The sequence below is a fragment of the Vipera ursinii genome (genome assembly GCF_947247035.1).
Source record: "Vipera ursinii genome assembly, chromosome: 3".
NCBI classification, from domain to species: domain Eukaryota; kingdom Metazoa; phylum Chordata; class Lepidosauria; order Squamata; family Viperidae; genus Vipera; species Vipera ursinii.
In genome coordinates this window covers 24,290,664-24,315,004 of record NC_139516.1, presented here as the reverse complement: position 1 = coordinate 24,315,004, position 24,341 = coordinate 24,290,664, and the positions used below count along the sequence as shown (strand labels likewise).

At 39.6% G+C, this 24,341-nt stretch overlaps 1 protein-coding gene across 1 annotated transcript in view; it reads right to left on the bottom strand.

Annotated features, from left to right (window-relative positions):
* LOC310638086 (uncharacterized protein) overlaps window positions 1-24,341 on the bottom strand; it is an 880,437-nt gene that overhangs the window by 9,571 nt on the left and 846,525 nt on the right. The window lies entirely within an intron of this gene.

Sequence of the window (24,341 nt, the reverse complement as noted above, 5' to 3'; positions counted from 1 at the left end):
CCTTCATTCTATGTATATGCCTGCTTATTAGGGCTTTTGCACCCCCCCAAGTGGCATTATTACAAAGTCAGCTTAATTGCCCCCAACAATCTGGGTCCTCATTTTACCTACCTCGGAAGGATGGAAGGCTGAGTCAACTTTGAGCCTGGTGGGACTCGAACCTGCACTAATTGCAGGCAGCTGGTGTTACTTAAGGAGGCATTAGCCCACTGCTCCACCAAGGCTTTTTTTTTTGCAAGGGAAACTTCACTATTGCTAGAAAAGGAAAGGAAGTTATTTTTCTACTTTGGGACAAATATTGAACAGCAGCGCTGAGCTGTGCAAAACAAGCTATGGAAGAAGAAACTGAAAACTAAATTTCTTCAAGTCAACAGTAAGCTCTGTTGTGTTTATTTTCTGCAGCATGTGATTTCACCCTATATGACACTTTCTTAAATCAAATGTTCAGCGGTTAAGAAATCCGACTAGGAGTCCCTTCTTGATCATTGGATTCTCTGAATGACTTTTGAAGGACTAGCACACTTATCTGGACCAGGGGAAAAATTGGCAAAATTGTCTGCAAATCTCACTCTCCACATCTGAACAACAATACATTGAAGAGGGCTGTCCTAATGTAACATGAAGCAGTTAGGGCTACTCCTTCCATTGCAAGCTGCTGGTGCTCTCCAATGCCCATAAGCCACATTGCCCACTTTGCCTCCCGTCAAGACAAATATTTGCACTTGTAGAATGATTTGGAAGGAAGAGTGGTGCTGGCACCTCCTAAGCTTTGGCATCCTAAGCCACTGCCTACTCAGCCTTAGCCTAAAGACAGTCTTAGGATTCTGTTACTGGAGTCTGCATCAGCCTCTCAGAAAACAACAACCCTCCAGTAATATTTCCAGTTGCTTTCCATAATTCTGCTCCTCCCACCCTTTTCTCCTCCCAAGCTCCATCACTATAATTTCTCTGCCATTACTGTCATGATTTCTGATGTCACAAAGAAATGATGTCACAGCATCTGTGCAGCTTGAGCATCACTCATGGCTCCCCAAACTCAAGAGGCTTCTCAGAGCCAGAGGGAGCAGCCACCTTTTCTCTCAGCTTCCTTGCTTATGAGTTATAGGCCCTCCTGTCAAGCTCTCGCTGAACCATCTGAAAGAAGATGAAGGCTGTCAAGAAGAAGAAAGAATGTCTTAATGTATTCCCTCTTGAGGCATTCTGAATATTATGGACCTAAGTTTCATTTGAAAGTTTATTATCATTTTAATAGTGGGTCTAACAATCTCCATTATGGAATTATTTGTAACTTTGCAAATACTGAGTTCTATTTGAAATATTTTATTGCATTATGGTTTTGTGCATTAATTTTGATGTATTACATTGTTCTCTTCAGAAGTAAGACTAATTAATATCAACAAGCCATAATTTAAATGTGAAGAAAAGAAGGCCCTCCAGATGTTGCCTAACCACATATCCTGTGATTCTCCACCATTGGCCATATTGCCTGGGGTTGATTGGAGTTTCAGTTAGCAATATTTGGAAGATCTCATGTTGCCCATCCTGGTATATAGGATTAAATCCCAAGTTATTAACTAATAAAAGGAAGGAAATAACTTTGTTCTTGGGGAAGAAAGCTAATGAATCATAGCATGTAAACTAAATGTCATTTTAGGGGAGAAATATTGAATTAAATTCTATAGAAGCAAAACTGATAAAGGTCTCTTTCCCTTGTAATCAGTGTTATATATTGACTTTAGTGATCTGTTGAACTAACAAATGATATTTGTCAATCTAACAAATGATATTGCAGCAATACTGTGTATTCCAAATTCTCAAAATCATGGTTCTTATTCAAGGAGCTTGATTATCTAAATTGGATTATCAATCAACAGTAAAAGCCATATGGAGACTTCAAAGATAGAGGAGACAGCCAGAGTAGATGGTGGGTAGTATATACCATATGTCAAGATTACAGGCCATTCTGTCTCTACCATCCCATGTCTCAAAACTGAATGAAATTAAGCTTCATAAAAGTAAATAAGTGATTATGTGATATTGACAATTTGTAGGTCTGCCAATTCAGGTCTAATATCTAATATCTGTTAGATGCTTCCAGTCGATTAAAGATTTGACTGGTCATTTCATTGGTCCAGGATAAACACTTTACTGATACAGGTAGTCCTTGACTTATGACCACAGTTGAGCCCAGAATTTAGGCTACTAAGTGAGGACTTTTTAAAGTGGGTTTTGTCCCATTTTATGATTTTTCTTGCCATATCTGTTAATCTGTTACTGCAGTTGTTAAATAACAACGTTCTTAAGTGAATCTGGTTTCCCCATTGACTTTGCTTGTCAGAAGGTCACAAATGGGGATCACATGACCTTTAAAACATTGCAACCATCATAAATATGAACCACCTTGTCAAGCATCCAACTGTAAATCAAATAACCATGGGGATGCTGCAACGGTCATAAATATGAAAAATGATCATCAGCCACTTTTTTCAGTTCCATAACTTTGAACAGTCACTAAATGAACTGCTGTAAGTCAAGGATTACCTATATACACCCTGCCAGTCATAAGAAGGAGTGGTCGGTATCTCATATTGAGTATAGATTTTACTCCTCATATAAATCTATAGATAAGATGGACCACACATAAATAAATAAAATAAACCTAACTTTCAAATTTCTGTTGGCAATGAGTTAAAGATGGCACTTCCATCTTCTGCCAAGGTAACGGCAACTTATGGATGGAACTCTCTCTCCAAGGCAACTCGTGTCATAGCTATTTCAATGATTTTCAGATGCTCTGTGAAAACATGAGATACTCAAAGAAGGAATTGATGCCATTGGTCTTTAAGACATGTTTGCTAATTGTATTTCTCAAGTTTCTGGTATTTTTGTTTTTGTCTCATCTTATTTTAATCAGGTTGGATCCTAATTTAGCTGTGTTTTGGTCAAAGATTTGCTGAAATGAGCAGCTACTGCCTGATATTTTTCTTAAGTCTATTCCTGATGTAATAATGCTTAACAAAAGTATTTTGAATTCAGTGTCTTAATATTTCCAATAAGTTAGTCCTGTCTATAATTTCTCCCACATGCAAGGATCGTACTGATCAATTATCAGTAACTCTTGGCTTTTGTCCCCATGTTGCCATGGAAAATTTGTGTCTGGGATTAGCAGCTCCTGCTTTGGAGAACACACTGGAAAGGCTGACTTGCAGCATTTTCTTTGAAGCTATTTGGCAGTCCATTTCCTACTCAAACTCCAACCACATCCCTCCTACTGAATCCTGTGACCTCCCCATTCTCTCTTGTACCCAACACAAGACCCTTGGGTCTGTCTTTCTTCCACTTAGCTTTTCCAATCTCTTCAAAAGATGGCACTGATGCCCTCTTACACAGCAGGCAGTTAAGTATGTTTTTCTTAGCTGAAAAAAAAGCAAATGTTGTTAGGTGTCCTTGGATTCAAGTGCAAGTTAGCTGCTTTTGGGATGGAGTCCTTCTTATTGGAGGAAGTGCTGGCCAACTCTATGAACACAGCAATTGGGATGATGGTGTGGCAGCATGGAACTGTTGCTGAGGGTGAAAGAGACAAAAGCTTTAAGAGGTGTAGACTACAACTCCCAGAATTCCCTAGCCAGCGTGGCCTTTGGCCTTTGATCACAAAGCTGAGCCATCTTTTGTTGTTATGTCATGCGTATTTCTACTTACAACTTGCCTCCTGCAGCTTTCTCCATCCTGGCATCCTTCAGATGTGCTCAGGATTGCCAAGGCCAAGCTGGTTCAGAGATCTGGTGTTTCTATTTTCAACAAAACACCTTGTTGGGGAAACCCATTCTATTTAGTTGTTCAGAACATTTTTAAGCAATTTTATGGCAAGTTAAATGAAAGATCTAGGGGCTATATTTGCACCACATACTAAGCTTGGATATTTTGAACTTTTTAAAGTTATTTTTCAGAAGGGTATATAGTTGGGAGGGGTCATTTGATATTATAGAATGAGCCTAATTTTTTTGGATGAGGCTGTTCTAATACTTTATTGCTATTAATCATATGTCTTTTTCTCTTATTCCCATAACTTCCTTCCTTCCTTCCTTCCTTCTTTCCATTCTCTCCCTCTCCCTCTCCCTTTCCGTTTCCCAGATCATTGATGTGATAAATAAAGTACCACAGATAAGCAATATAGTGCAAGTAATAAGCCAACTCAAAAGGGTAAGATAGGATTTCTTCCTTTCTCCCTCAAATTTAAGTTAGGTTAGACAGCTTTGTGATAGCTAAGAATCAAAATAGAGGGGAGAGCATGAAGGAAGGAAGGGACAAAACCATCCGCCAAAAGGACTTTTAGGGACTACACATAGGCTGTGACCTACTCTTGGTCAAATTATGAGTCAAATCCTAAATTAGGCGCAGAATGGTTTGGGAAGAAGCAACTTTATTTGTCAGATTACAAAACAAAAAAACCCAAATACCTCATTTCTTCAGGCTTTTATAGGATACTCACATCACACTGTCTTCTGGTGAGATAGATCGGACTGAAAGACTGTGAGTGGCCCAAGGCCACCTAGTGAATGTCTGGCTAACGGCAAACTCTCCAGGCCTCATCCAGGATTTTTTGTTGTTGTTGTTGTTTCTAAATAACAGAATAACAGAGTTGTAAGGGACCTTGGAGGTCTTCTAGTCCAACCCCCTGCTCAGCAGGAAACCCTATACCATTTCAGATAAGTGGTTGTCCAATATCTTCTTAAAAACTTCCAGTGTTGGAGCACCTAAAATGATTCTGGAGGCAAATCGTTCAAAATGTTCAGAAAGAACTGTATTGATATCTGGAGCATATCAATCAAGCCTACATCTAGAAGAATGTATTTGGTCTCTTGGTAATGAAGCATACTGATGGCACATCATTCTTTGTGGCAGTGGCAACTTAATTTTAGAATCCTGGAACTGTTTGACAGCAAATCCACATAATTTGTCAATCTCTTCCACCTTCATAATCTGAAAAGAATGAGCATAGGTTCTACGATGTGCTCTCATATCATGATAGCACTGTATAGCATCACCAGCAGATGTCAAATCCCGACGTTCCTTGTTCATCCTGTGAGTTTCACTGTGAGAATCACAGGGCAGCCCGATATCAAAGTTTTTCATCTTCGGAGGAGACTTCTCATAAACCTGCCCACAATGTACAATTTCCTCAGAAGATTTTTCATTTTTGTTTAGCTGAATTCAAAACACTAGAAATGGGATTTTGCAACAGCATAGTTAGGAGCAAATCTGTGCACCCGATAGAAAGATGGTGTTGGGCATGTGGGACTAGGAAGGCATCTCCCAACATCTTTATACTCCCTTATGATCTCTCTCACAGTCATCAGAAAGACATTTAACTCCTATGCTTTTAACCATTACAACACGCTGGCTCAGGAATGTGGTCCAGAGCAGAAAATAGTAGAATGCATTTGCAAACTTACCTTGTTTCTCTGCAAACTCCGGTAGATAATGAAGAAATTGGTTCTACTGAAAATGTTCAAGAGCCAGAACCGCAGAATTAAGTGGCTTTGTGAATTAGCCCACAAATACCTGAAAATGCTAGTGCTTGAGAAGCCAACTTCCATTTCAGGGTAAGTGAGAATAACTGATAATTTTTGTGTGTGTGCATTTTGCACAAATGGGACAAAGTCGGATCATTAAAGTGAGATGTTTTTAAAAGTCACCACCAAGAGAAGTAAAGACTCCCTTGAGTTGAGCTGATGATAGTTTTCTTGGCAATAATATGGAAATGGTATGCACTCTCTTATTCTGGGAATGTTTTTTTTTACTTCCTACAGACCTGAGATATCCCAGTAATTTCTCATCCAAATATCATTTCATTGTTGTGACAATGGTTGTTTAGAGGCCAATATATTATTTGACCTCACAGTGGCCACTGGATCTCAGGGAAGGAGGGGAAAGAAACATGATTAATTCAAGAATTGCAATAGAACTTCATATGGCCCTCCCCATAGAAAGCAATAGTGCAAAAGTTCTTTGCAGTTCAGTCAGAAAGGCTATGGCACAGATTTCAAATGTATTAGTGAAATTATGCTATTTTAATTAACTTGATACCTGTCAAAATTCAAACCAGCCAATCTGGTAAGTGCAAGTGTACTGGAATTACAGCTCCTCATTGGCCAAATTGGCTTAAAGCTACTCTTAGTACTTCCAGAGGATACCAGTCTGTGGCATTAAATTATTAGTAAAGCCAAGTGTCAATTTAATGGGTGGTTCCAAAGAATAAGCTAACAATCTTTCTATATTCCATGGTAGAAAGATAGAGCAAACCAGAATGCGGCTCCATAATAATGCTTCCATTCTGCTTATATGGCAGGATGAGCATCACCTCTGAAGATAATCTGAGTCCTAATGCTAATGTGGTCATTGAGCCTGTCATGGATATTGCTAAGGGATCTATTGACAAAGAGGTGGAAGATGGTTGTTTTCCTGAGACGTCCTTAAAGGCTTCGACCTCAGAACGTTATGAGGCACTCTCCTTGAAAGGCCTGCCTCAACGGTTCCATATGCCAGCACCCAGAATGCTCTGTAGACCTTCAGCTCTGAGGTGGACCAAGCCCTGCTGCACCAGATCATGTAATGAGACCCTGGAGCACATCATCACCATCAATTATTCAGAATGTCAGAAGTCATATTCTGTGAGCAACCAAACTTCAATTATTGTTGCCTAGGATAGAGAGTCTCTTAAAGAAACTCATGCCTGCCAAAGAAGCCAGGTTTTGCTTAAAAGTCAGGCTTGAGTCTCATTAGGAGTCTTGTCAGTAGCTGCAGCACTTTACTTTGAAGCAATCTGGGAATATTCCCCAGTTACTATAATGTCTCTGTGGCTATTCCCATCCTGCTTACCCTTGAAGTGAACAAGGACAGAGACTCAGAAATTGTATAAACAGCAAGCTTCAAAGTCCTCACCTGATCTCACTGATCAAGAGGAGTTAGATTCATTAAAGTAATGAATAGCTATATCAATAACTTAGGGTCTATTAGAAATGAAAACACAAAGAACAGAGTTGCCGAACCAACTGGCAACCAAAAAGGGGAATATCTTTGCCTACTCAGATTGAGGAAGCACGTTTACAATTAAGAGTTTGCTTTCATTTCTTGCAAGACTTTTTGCAAGGAATTAAAACAGAGACAGGCTATTCCTTTAGGACTGGTGGTCACAGTTTAATTTTGAGAACATCTTTTAGGCACTCTCCCAAAAAGAATTACCATGGGGTTAAGGCCAATTCCTCCCTCCCTGTGTCTCTCCCCCCCACCCGCCCCAAACATTTAGCAAAAAGCAGAGTTGTGAGGTGCTTCTCATTGACTTCTGTAGTTCTTTCTCAAGATGGTTGCTATACATCTCCAGATAACTCTGTCTTTTTCTTTTACCAAATTGATTCACACCCAAACAAAACTGAAAAATGTACTCTAAGTCACCTTCCATTTTTATTTCTTAGAAATATCTCTCAGACCTATGTGATATTGTAGGCCGAAGCTTTACTCTGTATGATGGTAATTTTCTACATTTTTTAAGTGAAAAACATTTTTTTAAAAAAAGCAAATAAAATCAGGTGGTTTCCCCCCCCCCAGATTTAAAAGAAAGGCTTTGATGAATATCTTTGGGATGATCATTAAGTGATTTTGATAGGTCTAAGTAGGTGAAAAATGTGTTTGCCGCAGGCAAAAGAAAGGAACAGGAGGGATTAAACTTGTAATATTAATAATAAATAATAGCAGTGATAGAATTCCTGTTACATTTTCTCTTTTAAGAAACTGGATTGACCGGACTGACAGCTCATTTCAGATGCTCTGAAGATACTGTAGTAAGAAGAACCCTGAAGAGATAGATCTATTAAGTGCCCTATTAACTCATATTCCTACAATAAATGGGTTATTGATCATCCTTCAAATACAAAACTTGTCTGCAGTTTGCAATAAGCTGTGCATGCTTATTCAGGCCAAAGAAGGGGAATAATGGTCAAGGATTATGGGATTTGTAATCCGGGGGGGGGGTCCTTAGGTTTTGCCTATCCTGACCAATAACCAGAGGCACATACAGTGTTGATACCCTTTCTATTGCATCACAACTAAAAGAGACCTGGCACCACAGCGAAACCTTTCCATTCAGTCCACTAACAACTTCATCTCCCCAATCTCTATCCCAGCATATGGGGGAAAATAGCAATAGTATTTATATACTGCCCCATAGCACTTTACAGCACTCTCTGGGTGGTTTACAATCTCAGCATTATTTAGATATTGCCCCAACAATCTGGGTCCTCATTTTACCAACCTCAGAAGGATGGAAGGCTGAATCAACCTTGAACTCCAGATCATGGGCAGCGTTTGCCTGCAATACTGCACTCTAACCACTGCCCCACCAGGGCTCCTCAAAATAGAGGTTGGGTCTTGAGTGCCTTTTGGAAGATTAAAAGTGTGGGAGCCGAGTCCTTGCTCAGGACTGATTTAACTATACTTTCTCCTAGTGTCCGAATTGTTATAAATGTTCTTTCTGAAGAACAGATTGCAGGCATAGCCAGTATATGCCTATGTATTGTCTGAACTTGGTGTTAGGATTGGTAATGTTTCATGACCATATTAAGCAACATAATTTATGTAGGAAATACAGAGAAAATGTGTGTGAGCTGGTGGGGCATCGCCACAGCCCCATTTAAAAAAGTTCTGGACACCACAATTTAAAAGAGACAGTGACAAATTGGACTAAGTGAGGAGAAGGGCTACTTAGAAGGTAAGATGTCTGAAAACTAAGCTCTATGTGTGACAGTTAAAAAATTCTGATATAGCAATTGCACTTAGACTTATATACCTCTTCATAGTTCTTTACAGCCTTCTCTAGGTGGTTTACAGTCAGCATTTTGCCCCAACAATCTGGGTCCTCATTTTACCGACCTCAGATGGGTGGAAGGCTGAATCAACCTTGAGCTGGTCAGGATTGAATTCCTGGCAGTGGGCAGAGTTAGCCTGCAATACTGCATTCTAACCCTGCCACCATGGCTCTTATATATTTGGTCTGCAGAAGAGATGACTGAAGAGAAACACATGATAGTGTTCAAATACTTGAAGGATTGTGACACAGAAGGAGGTCATTCCTTAATGCCTAAGAGGGCAAGGTCCAGAACTATTGGATTAAAACACAAGGAAAATTATATGTAAGGAAGAACTTCCTGACTATTACTTCCTTCAAATGAAGGTTGAATAGTCATCTGCTCACATGGCTCCCACACTTAACAGAGGGAAGGGCTAGATTCTAAGGTCTCTTTCAACTCTCTAATTCTATGAAAACACATTTCTTTTAGTATTCTGATTTTGCAAGATAACTTTCTTGATCTGAAAAAGTAATATGGTTTGCTTATTAAATAGACTTAGTACTCATCAGTGTGTATGCAGAATAAAAATGTCTGCTCTGTAGGTTTTCTCACCAATAAATGACCTCAGGTTCCTCAATGGGCCAACATTTTAGGATATTTACAGGATATCCTAAATATTTAGGGTATTTAGTGTTTTTGTATGGCTGCCTTGTGCAATATAATCATGGGCACCAGCTGGAATGTAGACATGACTTCTCTCTTGCATCAGCATCATTTACATGTAACAGAAATTATACTGGAGAGGCTAAAGTGAGCTCTTAAGCACCAACCTCAAAAATATGCCCAGAACAGGGTTGTCACTTAGCCAGGAAAGAGCATTACTCTAATATAGCAGCCTTAACTGGATCAGGATTTACTGATTAATCCCAATTGCCTCTATTTGTGCAACACAGTGAATCAACCATATTTTACCATTGTGCAGGAATCTCTAAGCTTTTATAGGATTAATTATGAGGACAAGTTTGGTATTGTGGTTAAAGGCTAGAAACCTGGAGACTGTGAATTCTAGTCCTGTCTTAGGCATTGAAGCTAGCTTGACTTTGAGTCAATCACCCTCTCTCAGCCCTAGGAAGTTGGCAACAGCAAAATGCTTCTGAAATCTTGTCAAGAAAACTACAAGAACTAGTCCAGGCAATTGCCAGGAATCAACACTGACTTGAAGACATAGATCCAATAGAATATATAATGGAACATTTGGAAATGATAATTATGCATAACAGGCTGGCCATAAGAAACATAAGCAGCTACAAAGCACTGACTTACTAGACTTCTGTCTAAATTTTGACTCCCCCCACCCATGCTCCCCACCTGTTTACCTTTGACATTTTCCTGGACAAGTGTATACATTTCTAGACAAAGGATTCAACTGGAGCCATACATCTAGAAACCTCTTACAAATAAACTTGATGCTGAAGATTGGCAGTTGGGAACCTTATTTCAAAATTTATTATTTTGGTAAAAAAAAGTCAAATAAAGCAGGAAACTAAAGAAATTGTTTACAGGCACACTGGCTCCCCAGGGCACTAATGCTGGAAATATCTAAGACAGTGGTTCTAAGTCAGTGGTCCATGGAAGAAAACGATGAGAATCACTGATCTAGGATATTGTGCTTGTCCAGCAATGGTCTAAGAGTGCCTGTCTTTTTAATAGCAGTTTAAAAGAATCGAGAAGGTTGCAAGTTAGTTGGCATCTTGCCACTACCTCCTACAAATTGAGCTGCTATTAAAGGCAGGTACCAGAGCCAGCAAATCTCTCCCAGAGCTGTGGGCCATCTTACAGCTCAACAGGATGCATGCAAAGGATGCTCTGAAGGAGAGCCAGTTCAATCAATACCAACATGTTTGGTGTGGATCAGAAGCAGAAGACTAAAATCAGCCTTAATCTTTTGCTTTAACTGCACCGAGCATCTGAAATAGGGCTACTGAGGATTTCAAAAGCAGGATTAATAGGAGTTAAGGCTGAGTTAAGACATTTTAGTCATTAGAAATGTTCCTGTAATTTGGCTAGAGGCCTATCTTCTATATTATCTATTCTGATTCATAAACCTACTCAAAAGTAATTTCACATATTCTGAATGGGTAGATTCTGATCAAGTACATCCTGCCTCTGACTTCTTTGCCAAGCTATTGAACTTTAGGATGAGCTGATTAAGCAGAGTTAGGAAGTTTAGAATTATGGCTTCGAATGCTAGTCAAAAATGTTATAGTATTACTAAAATACAAAAAACAATACAAAAATGAAACAAACTAAACAATACTACAAAAAAGTCCATTGACAAAACCAAACCAACATATAGATAAGTTGCTCCCCTTGGTTGAATACTGATAAATGCATTTCAAAGATAATAACTCCTCTTCTCTTGGAAAGCAGGCACACACAATTTACTTCCATGTTTTGAATAAAAGAAAAAAAAGTGTTACAATATTGCTAATATTAATTCAGGGCAGCTACTAATTTGTGGACTATTGGGGGATGAATTCAGTTCCAGAGGTAACACAAGGCAATGCAGAAACTCTGCACAATAACTTGTTGTTGTTGTTGTTAGTTGCGAAGTTGTGTTCGACCCATCGCGACCCCCTGGACAATGTTCTTCCAGGCCTTCCTGTCCTCTACCATCTTCTGGAGTCCATTTAGGCTCACGCCTACTGCTTCAGTGACTCCATCCAGCCACCTCATTCTCTGTCGTCCCCTTCTTCTCTTGCCCTCAATCTTTCCCAGCATTAGGCTCTTCTCCAGTGAGTCCTTCCTTCTCATTAGGTGGCCAAAGTATTTGAGTTTCAACTTCAGGATCTGGCCTTCTAAAGAGCAGTCAGGGTCAGTGGCGTAGCGTGGGGGGTGCAGGGGGGCCCGGGCGCACCGGGCGCAACATCTGGGGGGCGCATTAGATGCATTTTACTTTAATTACATCAGTATTTTCACGGGTTAGGGGGTGCAAATTACTTGCCTTGCCCCGGGTGCTGACAACCCATGCTACGCCACTGGTCAGGGTTGATCTCCTCTAGGACTGACAGGTTTGATTGCCTTGCAGTCCAAGGGACTTGCAGGAGTCTTCTCCAGCACCATAGTTCAAAGGCCTCAATGCAGAAACTCTGCACAATAACTTGTTGTTGTTGTTGTTAGTTGCGAAGTTGTGTTCGACCCATCGCGACCCCCTGGACAATGTTCCTCCAGGCCTTCCTGTCCTCTACCATCTTCTGGAGTCCATTTAAGCTCACGCCTACTGCTTCAGTGACTCCATCCAGCCACCTCATTCTCTGTCGTCCCCTTCTTCTCTTGCCCTCAATCTTTCCCAGCATTAGGCTCTTCTCCAGTGAGTCCTTCCTTCTCATTAGGTGGCCAAAGTATTTGAGTTTTAGCTTCAGGATCTGGCCTTCTAAAGAGCAGTCAGGGTTGATCTCCTCTAGAACTGACCGGTTTGATCGCCTTGCAGTCCAAAGGACTCACAGGAGTCTTCTCCAGCACCATAGTTCAAAGGCCTCAATTCTTTGTTGCTCAGCCTTTCTTATGGCCCAACTTTCACAGCCATATATTGCAAATGGGAAGACCATAGCCTTGACTATACACACTTTTGTTGGCAGGGTGATGTCTCTGCACAATGACTTACACATTTCAATCGAACCAGGTTAATAAGAGAAGATGGAGTACACTGGGAAGGAACCAGAGATCCTCACTACAGTGACCATGGCCTCTTGTACAATAACCTTCTCCAATTTGTTATCCTCCAGAAAAACAGCAATAGGGAAAGCTGAGTGGTGGTTTTCAAAACTGATAAAGTATCTGATAAGCATACCATGTAGAATTAATTCTAAAATGGTATTCTTTGGGTGTTTGGGATTATACAGGTAGTCTTCAACAGTTCATTTAGTGACTGTTCAAAGTTACAACAGCACTGAAAAAAGTGACTTATGACCGTTTTTTTCACACTTACAAGTGTTGCAGCATCCCCATGGTCACATGATCAAAATTCAGATGCCTGCCGAGTGGTTCCTATTTACGACGGTTGCAGTGTCTCATGGTCATGCGAACGATCCCCTTTTGCAAGCTTCTGATAAGCAAAGTCAGTGGGAGAGTCCAATTCACTTAACAACCGTGACAACTAACTTAAGCGACTGCAGTGATTCACTTTAACAACGGTGGCAAAAGAGGGTTGAAAAATGGGGCAAAATTCACTGAACAAACGTCTCACTTAGCAAGAGAAATGTTGAGCTCACTTGTGGTCGTAAGTGGAGGACTGCCTGCCGTTCCCATTACCCCTGAGGTTTGGCTGGACCTAATGGATGTCGCAGTAGTTTATTTTATTTTTATTACATTTATATCCCGCCCTTCTCCGAAGACTCAGGGCGGCTTACAAGCTTAGCAGTAGCCTTCATTCTATGTATATGCCTGCTTATTAGGGCTTTCACACACACCCCAAGTGGCATTATTACAAAGTCAGCTTAATTGCCCCCAACAATCTGGGTCCTCATTTTACCTACCTCGGAAGGATGGAAGGCTGAGTCAACCTTGAGCCTGGTGGGACTCGAACCTGCACTAATTGCAGGCAGCTGGTGTTACTTAAGGAGGCATCAGCCCACTGCTCCACCAAGGTTGATGTGACTACTCCAGATAACCAAACCTTTTTCGGAACCTGCGCCAGGACTTGGGGCTAAGATCACACGGCTGGAGCTGAGCTGATCGGAATGGACTCAGTTCGATTTGCTCGGAAGGGGGCTTGTCCCTCCCTGCCTTCCTCGACCAGCAACCTCCTCCTCCGTGTCCCCCTCGCCTGGCTGTTCCGCAAAGCACCTGGGCAAGGTCTACCCTGCCCTCAGCACCAGAGAGCCCGGCCCACCGGAGCGAGAGCACAGGCAGAGCAAGCGCGCTCCGAGGGGGGGGGGAATCGCGGTACCTTGACCATGGTCAATTCCCGCCTTGTCTTTCTCGTCGGGAGGTCGAGAAGCCCCTCGTCTCCTCCCCGGGAAAGAGGAATGGGCGGGCTGCCGTTGGCGGCGACCCACTTTACTCGGAGCCCCTAAACGAGGCAGCCACAGCGGCGACAATGGCACTCCGACCGGGCACGGCGCTGCTCCTCCTCACGCTGGGTAAGCCCAAATCTCGTTGCGATGGCGGGCGACGGTCCAGCGGGAACGGCATCCATCCTCTGGGTGGGTGCATGGTTGGGGCGAAATGATAAAGGGAACGACAGTTTCCCAGCAAGAATTGAGGTTATTCATCTTTCTCTGCATCGCTAGAAGATTACGGGAAGCGCTCCTCTGCTAACTTCCCGAAATTGATAAGATGATAGAAGAGTCCAGGATAGTGTTAGTGACGGACAACTTCTAACTACAAACTTGTTTAAATTCATTGCTTCATTTCCAAGGAAACCTTTCCAAGGAACACTTTTAAGAATTCAGGTAAGTTGGCCAGTCTTTCCAAAAGCAGGGGCAGCGAATTCAAAATGAAGCAAGTTTACTTACTGATTCGTCCTATTCTTTATGGCTGTTTTTTTTAAAGTACCAAACTCATCTCCACCCCACCCCACCCCATTTTACGTTTGAAATAGCCTTGGGGAAAAAAGGGCAGTTTACAAGAGATAATACTGGCTCAGCTCATTGTTTAGTCCCTCCTTTGGAAATCATACATTCCAGGTCAAAATCCCTAACACTGATCTTGTCAAGCAAACTGTCTCTTACTAAGCCACACTACAGTTTGTTTGAATAAACCATACAATGTGACTTTCAAATGATATGATGATAACATTATGGCTTAATGCAATGTTTGAAGCAGAATTCTATCTAGTACTTAATTTTGGTGCTGCCTTTTGTGTATGATTGACCATTCATTATGTGTGTGTGTGTGCGTGTGTGTGTTGCACACATATATTTTATGTTTCTTATTTAAGGGAAATTGCTTTTGGTCTTTAGATGACATGCCTGGAAAAAGATGTGTGCTATTAGATGTTGCATTAATCCCCTTTCCATTTGCAGGGCACTTGCTCAAGTTACTGACAGCAGAAACTCGGTGTGAAAATATTTATCAAGATTTCTCTGGCTGTATCTTAAAATTAGGAGAAAACATGGCTAGATATGAAGAAGAAGCTGAAAAAGACGAAGTGAACCAGAGTCTGCTGCAAGGATTGCAGGTTGTTTGTGGGTGAGCAGCAAACCTCTGAAATGTACTGTAGGAATATCCTATCATGATGTGTATCTTGAATAGAGTTGTCTCTTTAGTCCATTTAGAATAATGAATAACGAAGTTGGAAGGGACCTTGGAGGTCTTCTAGTCCAACCCCCTGCTCAATCAGGAAACCCTATACAATTTCAGACAAATGGCTATCCAGTCTCTTCTTAAAAACTTCCAGTGTTGGAGGACCCACAATGTCTGGAGGCAAGTTGTTCCACAGATTAATTGTTCTAACTGTCAGGAAATTTCTCCTTAGTTCTAGGTTGCTTCTCTCTTTGGTTATTTTCCATCCATTGCTTCTTGTCCTGCCTACCTTTTAAATCAGAATGACTGATATCCCCTTCCCTTTTCTCCTGTGTGAATGTTTCCACTGAATATTCTCCAAATACTAGTAGAAAAAGTGAAGGTTTCCACTCACATAGTAGTGTTGTTGGTCTCATGTCTATCAGTTGGCTAGCAAATTGTGTTACCCACAGAAAATGGTTCAATCTTTCTGCTTAGCCATAGGAACCACAATAATGGAAGGGAACTTCCTTTTGAAACTGGCTTGGATCTACTATGTTTTATCATAGGAAGTACTGTCATAAGCACTTCATCAAAGACAACCATCAATTGAAAGCAAAAGACTAGTTGAAGTTGGTAGCTATACAAGAGAACAAATCCTTCGTTGTTGAGAAGGGCTTGCTGTCCATTATTGGCATGTTACAAAACTAGATTCCAATCACAATTAGAAATGTCATTTTGTAGATAGCAAAGGCAAAGCCAGTTCTGCTGCCTCCTAAGTAACATGCATTTGCTTTCAAGGAAAGAATACTAGGATTTTAAGAAACCTGCTTTCATGAACACAATTTGAGCCTGAGCAGTTTTGGTTGGCTACCAACTCATGTGGTAGCTTTCAGCCTATCAGTGCCCTTCAGTCCTGGATATAACATGATTAGATTTTCTGGTATCCATTTCTTTGATTTAAGACAATTATGAGGAGAGAATGGTATGGAGTTAGGGCCATAGTCATAGGATGGAATTCATCCTTTAGCTTGCATAATTTCTCCACTCGCTTTAATACCATAACCTTCAAAGCTTTAATTAATATAGATTTATCATTTGTTTTGTGATGCTTCTTGTATTTCCTGGGTCTGCAATCCTCTTTGACTCTAAACTATGCACTTTCTAACTACCAATATTAACCATAATGGTAGTCTTTTGTTATCCCCACTGTTCTTTGCCAGGCTTGGTTTGTCACCTTGGGCAGCTTCACAGCCAGAGGAATGAGGAGAATACAGACACAGCTGTTTGTTTATCTTTAATCTAATCAAGTGCAAGGAGAAGGCAGTAAAATAGCAGAAGCATCAAGATGTTTGAAATTTAGCCCGCAGCAAGTCTGAGTAGAGAACTGATTGTAAGCAGACAAGGGAAAGGGAAGAAAGAAAGGAATTGTAGAGATAGATGCAGATAATTGAAGTTTCCAAGGGTGAAATGCTGGACTGAGCAAAGCTATAGACAAACCAGGAAGTGTACATAACAATCAAGGAAAAAGGCAGAAGATCTGGAGAAGCGTCATCCTGCCAAAACGGTGTGAGAAGAACTATTGAGATGGGGAATGCAGAAACCACAATAAATTAGAAGCTGACAAAAAGACCAGATAGAAGAGGCAAAGACATTTTTCATGTAATAAAATGAAGGGATTAATAAAGGAAAAATAAGCGTTTGGTAGAGGACAGAAGAAGGGAATCTGATGTAAAGAACATTACTAGATGTGGAATCCTACTTCTAGATAGTGGTGGTGATGATGGTATGGATTACTGTACAAGTTGTCCTCGACTTATGACCACAATTGAACCTAACATTTCTGTTGCTAAGTGAGACATTTGTTAAGTGAATTTTGCCCCATTTTATGACTTCTCTTGCCACGGTTGTTAAGGGAATCATCAGTAACAAGGTTGTTAAATGAATCTGAGTTCCCCATTGACTTTGCTTGTCAGAAGGTTGCCAAAGCTAATCACATGACCCCAGGACACTGCAAGCATCATAAATACAAATCAGTTGCCAAGCATCCAAATTTTGATCAAATTTTGAACTGTTATAAATTGAGGACTATCCGTATAGCACTTTCAAGAGAGCCAGCCTGATGTAATGGTTAAGATGTTGGATTAGGACTGCAAAGATTCATGTCTTTTCTTAGACATGGAAGCCAGCTGAGTGACCAGGCGCAAGTCACTCCCTCTCAGCCCTACTCAAGTATTAGGCTTTGCAACAAGCTGGCAGGGAAACAAAACCTCTTGTAGCATCATGCGTTGCTAGCTTTGTTGTGTGAACTAAGTTAGCACAATGCAAAAGAAGCAGAATCTGTGACCAAGAGGAACAGAAGTTAAGATTGCACAGTGCTTTCAAATATTACAAGCACTTTCAATGTATTATTTCATTACTCCCAACAATCCTGCCACCTCATTCAATATTATTGTCCCCAGTACTTTTTTTCAATAGGGAAGGTGGAGTTAAGGACAGGGAGAGATTTATACACAAATCCACAGAAGATTTGAACTGGATGTTTTTTAATCCACCAGTCACTTTGCACAGAATTGGATGTGTTTATCATGAAAGACAGTGGCAGTGAAGATGCTTATGAGTCCACCACCACTGCAGCTAAAGTGGGATGTTGAAAGCTAGATACACTTACTTCAGATTGTGTATTGGGAATAAAGAAGGACAGGAAGAAGAGCCCTAACTTGAGAACAATGTCTCAGACAAGCCCGTCACACAAAGATAAAGTGAGGGAGGGGGAAGTACATTCAGACGCGCAAGATTCTATTACAGTACTAAAGTTGTTAAAATAAAAGTAGACATATAGACCGGACGTATATATGTTTCTTAATCTGCTCTACCTTTATGGGCTGACAGATTCCAAAAAAATGCCAAAGCTATTTGGATTTAGGTTTTCCCCCTCATCTATCACAGAATAAAACAAGGTTTTCTAAATTTCAGCTCAATTTTTTTCGAAAAGAAAGAAGAATCAGTTACCAGAAGTACCTTCAAACTTAAACATGTGCTGGGATATAAGGCCTGTTTGCATATTCAAGATGTGAAGAAATGCAAAACAGTGGTACAGAATGTAACAGGAAATAAACCAATAGACTGATAATGAAGTTTGTCTAAAGTATCATTGGAAAATGAAAGAGGTTCTTGATTCAGTGCTGAAGGAACACATTTACACTCATGAACAATGAACAATATGACAATGTGCAACCTTGAGAAAAAGCAAAGATGAGGGATGTAATAAAATTTTTTCCACAGGCGGAAAAAAAGAATGGAGCTATTGCGGAGTACAGCTTGATGTAAAATGTATAGTTAGGCTGATGCAAGGTAGAGGAATATAGTTCCCAGTCTGAAAGATCTGCAGTACTGCCAGTTATGTGCCAAGCACGATTTAAGATGTTGGCCTTGGCTTTTAAAGCCCTAAATAACTTAGGGTACAATTATCAAAACTTGGTGTGCAGGAGAAGTCCTTTTGAAAGTGTCCTACTGGGTTATTTTTCTGGTTCTTGACTGAGAAGTCCTGCTCTTGTGTTGCTCTCAGTGTATAGGATGCGGTTGCTCAGAAGTTATATTTGCTCCCAACATCTCAATATTGAGAAGAAATGTTGATCCTTTTGTGAAGTTCTTAATTGTTCAATGAAGAGCAATTGATGACCTGGATAATTTTAATTTGTTTAAAACTTTTTAATGTTCTGTGTTTGTTTTCCATAAATTTGGTTAGCCACTTTGAGTATTTGCAGGCAGAAGAGGACGGGGTTTAAGGCAAAGAAATAAGCAAATCATTAAATAATACATGGATACCTTACTGAAAAATTTGTCCCTCCATACCCATGTTATATTGGTCACATAGATTCCTAGCAGACAGCACATTTGCTGGGTTGGTAGGGAGACTTTTTGGCATTTTCCTGCTCCCATGTTATATTTTTCTAACTCTTTTTCCTCTTTATGAAAAAAGCACTCTGTTGTTTGAACCTCTAAGTCTTCCTAGTACCTCTGCATCAGGAACAATTAGGGTTCCTGAAGGGTTTTAGCACAAAATAAGCAAATTCCCTATTATTATGATACAAGGCTTGAATCAGACAAAGACAAAAATCTTAGGCTTCCTTCTACAGTACTGTTGTGCAACTAAAACTAGCACCTTTTCTGAGGAAGCTTCTGTATTTCTCTGTCTACAAGAAGAAAAAGTGACAGACATGATTAGAATTAATTCTTTGTAAAGTGATCTATAATAAAATTAGGGTTGTTTTGTTTTGGTTTATTTGCCTTTGGGGGGGGGGAGGTTAAATTGTGCAACATCCCCCAAAATCTAGAACTGACAGGGCATGTGACATAGGTTGATTCCCAAACAAATAAAGTCTGTAAAACCAGGCATTGGGAAATTGAAATTATCCAATTGAAACGGGAAAAGAGAGAATTCTGACTTGGTGTCCTCTGACAAATTGCCACTTCAGTCCTTACTAGTTACTCCTCCTTCCTTTTTTTTTAAAAAAAATATGTAACCAAGTAACATTCAACTGCTTTCATATTGGATTGCTTCTCCCTTACTCTACCCACCCCTACTACATTGCTGCAGGATTTGGAAGAAACCACCATAGAAAATCAAAACAGAGTTTACCTTGTTTTACACCAATCTCTCTCATTATTGTCTCAGAAGATTTCTTCTACCACATTTCTTCTATTTAATGAGTTCTTGACAGTTGGCAGTCAATTAGAGGCTCTTTAGCGTGATTACAGAGACTTTTTAAGGGAAAAGCAATTGCCCTGGGCACCACCACATGGTGGAGGCTCCCTCCAAAGGATAATTTAATATTTGAAATCATTCAGTGGTTTAATATTTTTCATGCAAGTTGGCAAAAGCTATCTTGTCAATTTTGTAATGGTTTATTATTAAGCTATGGATTTCAATGTATAAAATAAAAATAAATGGGGAAAACTATTACACTGATGTAGAATATAGTAAGAATATATAGTGATGGGTTCTTTAGATAAACATTTCTCTTAAAGTCTAAAAATATTTGTGGTTTAAAGTGGTACCAACACTATTTCTTGCTCTCAATGTGCAAGTTTTAACACAATACTTCTGGAAAATGCCAGTTTCAGTAAGGCTGCTTTAGCACACTATAAAAGCACAATATAAAATTGTAAATATACCATCAGTTTGGTGTAGTGGTTAAGGCACCAGGCTAGAGAACATGAGTTCTAATCTTGGTAAATAAACAAGGGAAGAAAAAAAATAGGCTTTGAAGGTCTGTATCCACATAGATCAGAGTTTTTAAAACTTGGCAACTTGAAGATGGATGGATTGGGAGTTTAAGTCTACCCATCCAAAGTTAAAAAACACCTAGATGAAGGGTTATCTCTTCATTGCTGCCTTCATTGCTGCCCCTATAATCCTATCTGACTACAACTGTTAAAAATAAGTGGAAATATGTCTAGCAGTTTTCAGGCAGGAAGCTTACAAAGCAGTGTTGCTGAGGCCCTAAAACAGGCTTTAGTTGAACAGGTATGGAAAAACGCTCAACCTATTTTTTTTTTAAAACCCTCAGAAAATAGGTTTCTTTGATTCCCAGAGTTGGCTTTCCATAATGGATAGAATTAAAGCAGATCATTTAATTAAAAAAAAGAACTAAAGTAGATCACAATTGCATGGACCAATTAACCAGATATTATGATGAATGGTGAATGGGCAGATGGATAAGAAAGGTTATGTTCTTCATAGATGGCCCATGTCTATCTGTGACTTTTGTGGCAAAGAACTGCAGAGTCCTTAGTGCTCTCTGCACTTCATGGCATCTCAAGAGACCACCAAGGACCCCACAGTTCAATCCCAAGCTATAAATATTCTCTTCTGTTGGTGGCAAATAATTTGTTTACTCTTTCTTTTGCAGATATTGGAATGAATTTCATAATTGTGCGATGGCTACTCTTTGGGTGTGCCAGAGGGAGATGGTGACTGTCTGGGAAAAGTTGAAAAAGGAATCTAGAAAAATCAAATTCGAAGGCAATCTTTTTGACCTCTGCATCTCCAGTAACTACCAGAACTTACACTCATTCCAGATCCCAACCCTTTGTTTAGTAGGCATCACTCTGATGCTCATTTGGCTCAATTTATGAAGGCAACAGCTCTGTGATTTTGTACAAATGAACATATGCTTCTTTCCCTTAATATTTAGGAAATATTTTGTGGTGGTGTTTTTTTTAGTGAATTTTTGATTGTGATAACAGCATTAACAAATATTTAATTTTTCCAGTGAAATCAATTGTAAATATGGCAAGTGTTCCAACTGAATTTTGACTATCAAAACTTGTGCATGCCTTAAGGATCTCAAAATTAAATTACTAAAATACAGCTTGCATAGGAAACTGTGGCACAATTGGAATGGTGTCACTAGATTTTGTATATTGGCCTGCTAATCAGGGTTTGCTTTGGTAAGGCTTTCATTCCAACTGTAGTTCTGATTTTTATATTTAAAGAATTTTTTAGCAACTTTCTTTTTGTATGGAGGCGTAACTACAGTAATTAATATATTTGCAGTTTTATGAAAGAAAATGTTGGGGAACTCAAGAGGGTAGCGTGAAGTTTTAAAATAACTGGATTCTCTCAGTAGATCATGCTGGTTTCATTACCTACCTGAAATGAGCTCCCCAAAATGTCGAAAGCAAGATTACAGACTGATAATTGACTTGCTATAGAGGTATTTGAAAGAATGATTAGTTATGCAACAGATTATGTTGGTATATGACTTCAGAATGAAAGAAGGACCAAAACCCTGAGGTAGCTTAAGGTGGAACATCTGAAACCCATGCAAGGAATAATGCTGTAATATCCCTTTTTCTCCATTCCTGACTAGTTTTTCCTCCTCCCTGATTTTCCAATGAAACTTGCAAAATGCAGTCACGTATAGTAAATATTTCTGAGATGGAAAGAAATATTCAGTTAGAAGTAAAAATCCTTGCAATTTTCTAAGGAAAACTTCTGTATTGCAGGATGGGTGGATGTTCAGGGGATCACTTGAATGAAGTATGGCTATTGCTGTAAAATAGCAGTGGAGAAATGGAACTTCCTGTTCATTGCTTCTCTGACTATTCCTTGTAACTGCCCATTGTGGTTGAGGCTCGTGGGAACTACAATTCAACTTACGTTTTCTACATTCCTTACCCCCTTCTAAAATCCATATGAATTCTTGTATAACTCTACTCTGTACATGAAGTAGGATATGCCATATGTTGCAGCTATTTTCAACATATTCTCATAATCTCTCTTTCCAATTCCACTTCTCTAATTTGTACTAAATATACAAAGCAACCTTAGATTGTCACAATTAGTGTTAAGTTGCCTTTGTTTAGTATTGGTATTTAGCCTGATTTCTTCCAATCTGTTGGTCACTATGCTGTTCTCCAGATTTTTTGATGGTATGGTTGATTAGAACCTCAACTGATCCTTCTTCTGTTGCTTGCTATATTTCCGTAGCTATTTCATCAATTCTTGTAGCCTTCTGACTTGATAAGTTACTGGTGTGTTGATCTAACTTGATTTTCTAGTATTTGATATTCATGTAGATAGGTGAAATCTTCTAAGGTATCTTGGATATTAACATTCATACTGTTCAGAATTTCAATATACTCCTTCCATTTTTGTTTGATCTTCTTTGAATCATTACAGGTAGTCTTCGATTTATGACCAATTGTTTAATGATTGTTTAAAGTTACTGTGGCTTCAGAAAGGGTGTCTATCTTAAAACGTTGCAAATCCCATGGTCACATGACCATGTTTTGAGTGCTTGGCAACCAGCTTGCATTTGTAACCAGCTGTAGCATCCCAGTCATGTGACCACAATTTGCAACATTTTTTTTACTTGTTTCTGGCATTTTTTTGCCAGTCTCCAGCAAAAAAACCAAAAACCAAACCCAAAATCCACTCATTCAGAATGGATTTGCTTAATAACTACATGATTCAGACTTATGAACACATGATCCATTTAATGACCACTGTAAAGACCATTAAAAAATTGGGTCCTGTCATGTCGATGCCTCAATTTATAACCACAATTTACAACCATACTCCAGTTCCAATTATAGTTGTAACTTGAGAACAACTTTTGCTATCTGTAGATTAGTGCCACTTATAATACTAATTTTAAAGATGGAATTTCCTTCTGGGTTCAAGAATTTTCCACATCTTTAACAGCCTCTTTGACTTTGTTCTATTGTTCCTCTGGTTGCCTGTCAATAAGGGACAGGATTTTGAAGAAATTCTTGATATTCTTCTTGAAAATGATGGATATATGCTCAAGATCACATGGAAATAGACTTACATCTTGTACATGAGCAGTCTGTGATCTTCAAACAGTCTCTGACTTCATTCTTTCTTGATATAACTAAGACTTCTACCTCCTTGCATTAATAATACAACTGATTTGATGTCTGCTTAGTCCATCAGGTGATGTCCATACACATAGGCATGGTTTTGGTGATCTGAAGACTTGTGTCAGCAATCAAGAAATAATTTGATTAGCAGAAACTAAGTATCATCATCATTAGCAGAAAGTCACTATTTTGCTTAGTTTTCTAAGTTTCCTTGGCCTTATGATTCAATTGAGTCTCATTATTTCCAACTCTGACATTCCGATCTCCAATCACAAGCACCACCATATTATGCTTATGACTTTTGTCAATTTATGGAAAAGTAGGCAGGGTCAAATAAGTTCCAAACAAACCTGTTTCTTTTTAACTACTTTTTCACTTTGCCTTAAAGACAGCCCTTAATTTCAAACACAGGCTTTGATCATAAATAAATGTGCACCCTAATCCCTGTTAAGATCTGCTAAATAGATCTCAAATAATGGGGTCAAACTCTCAGTACTTAGATTGCCACTGTCTGTCTAATTAGATTCCAGTCTTTAGTCAATGTTAAGTCTACAGAGATTCATTGAAATGGCTTCAAATCTCCTTTGCTGCGTTAGGTATGCTATTATGATACTCCCAAAGGAAAATAAATGCCTTGAGTACACATATGAACATACATAAGTACTGCGGAGAAGATTGCATAATACACAACTTACAACAGGAATTGCAGAGGCTTTCACTACTGTCTTAAAAGGAAGCAGTGCCATCTTCTGGAAGAAGTGATGTTGATGCAGCTGTAATTCAACAACTACAGTAGGCATGAGCTTAAATGGACTCCAGAAGATGGTAGAGGACAGGAAGGCCTGGAGGAATGTTGTCTATGGGGTCGCGATGGGTCGG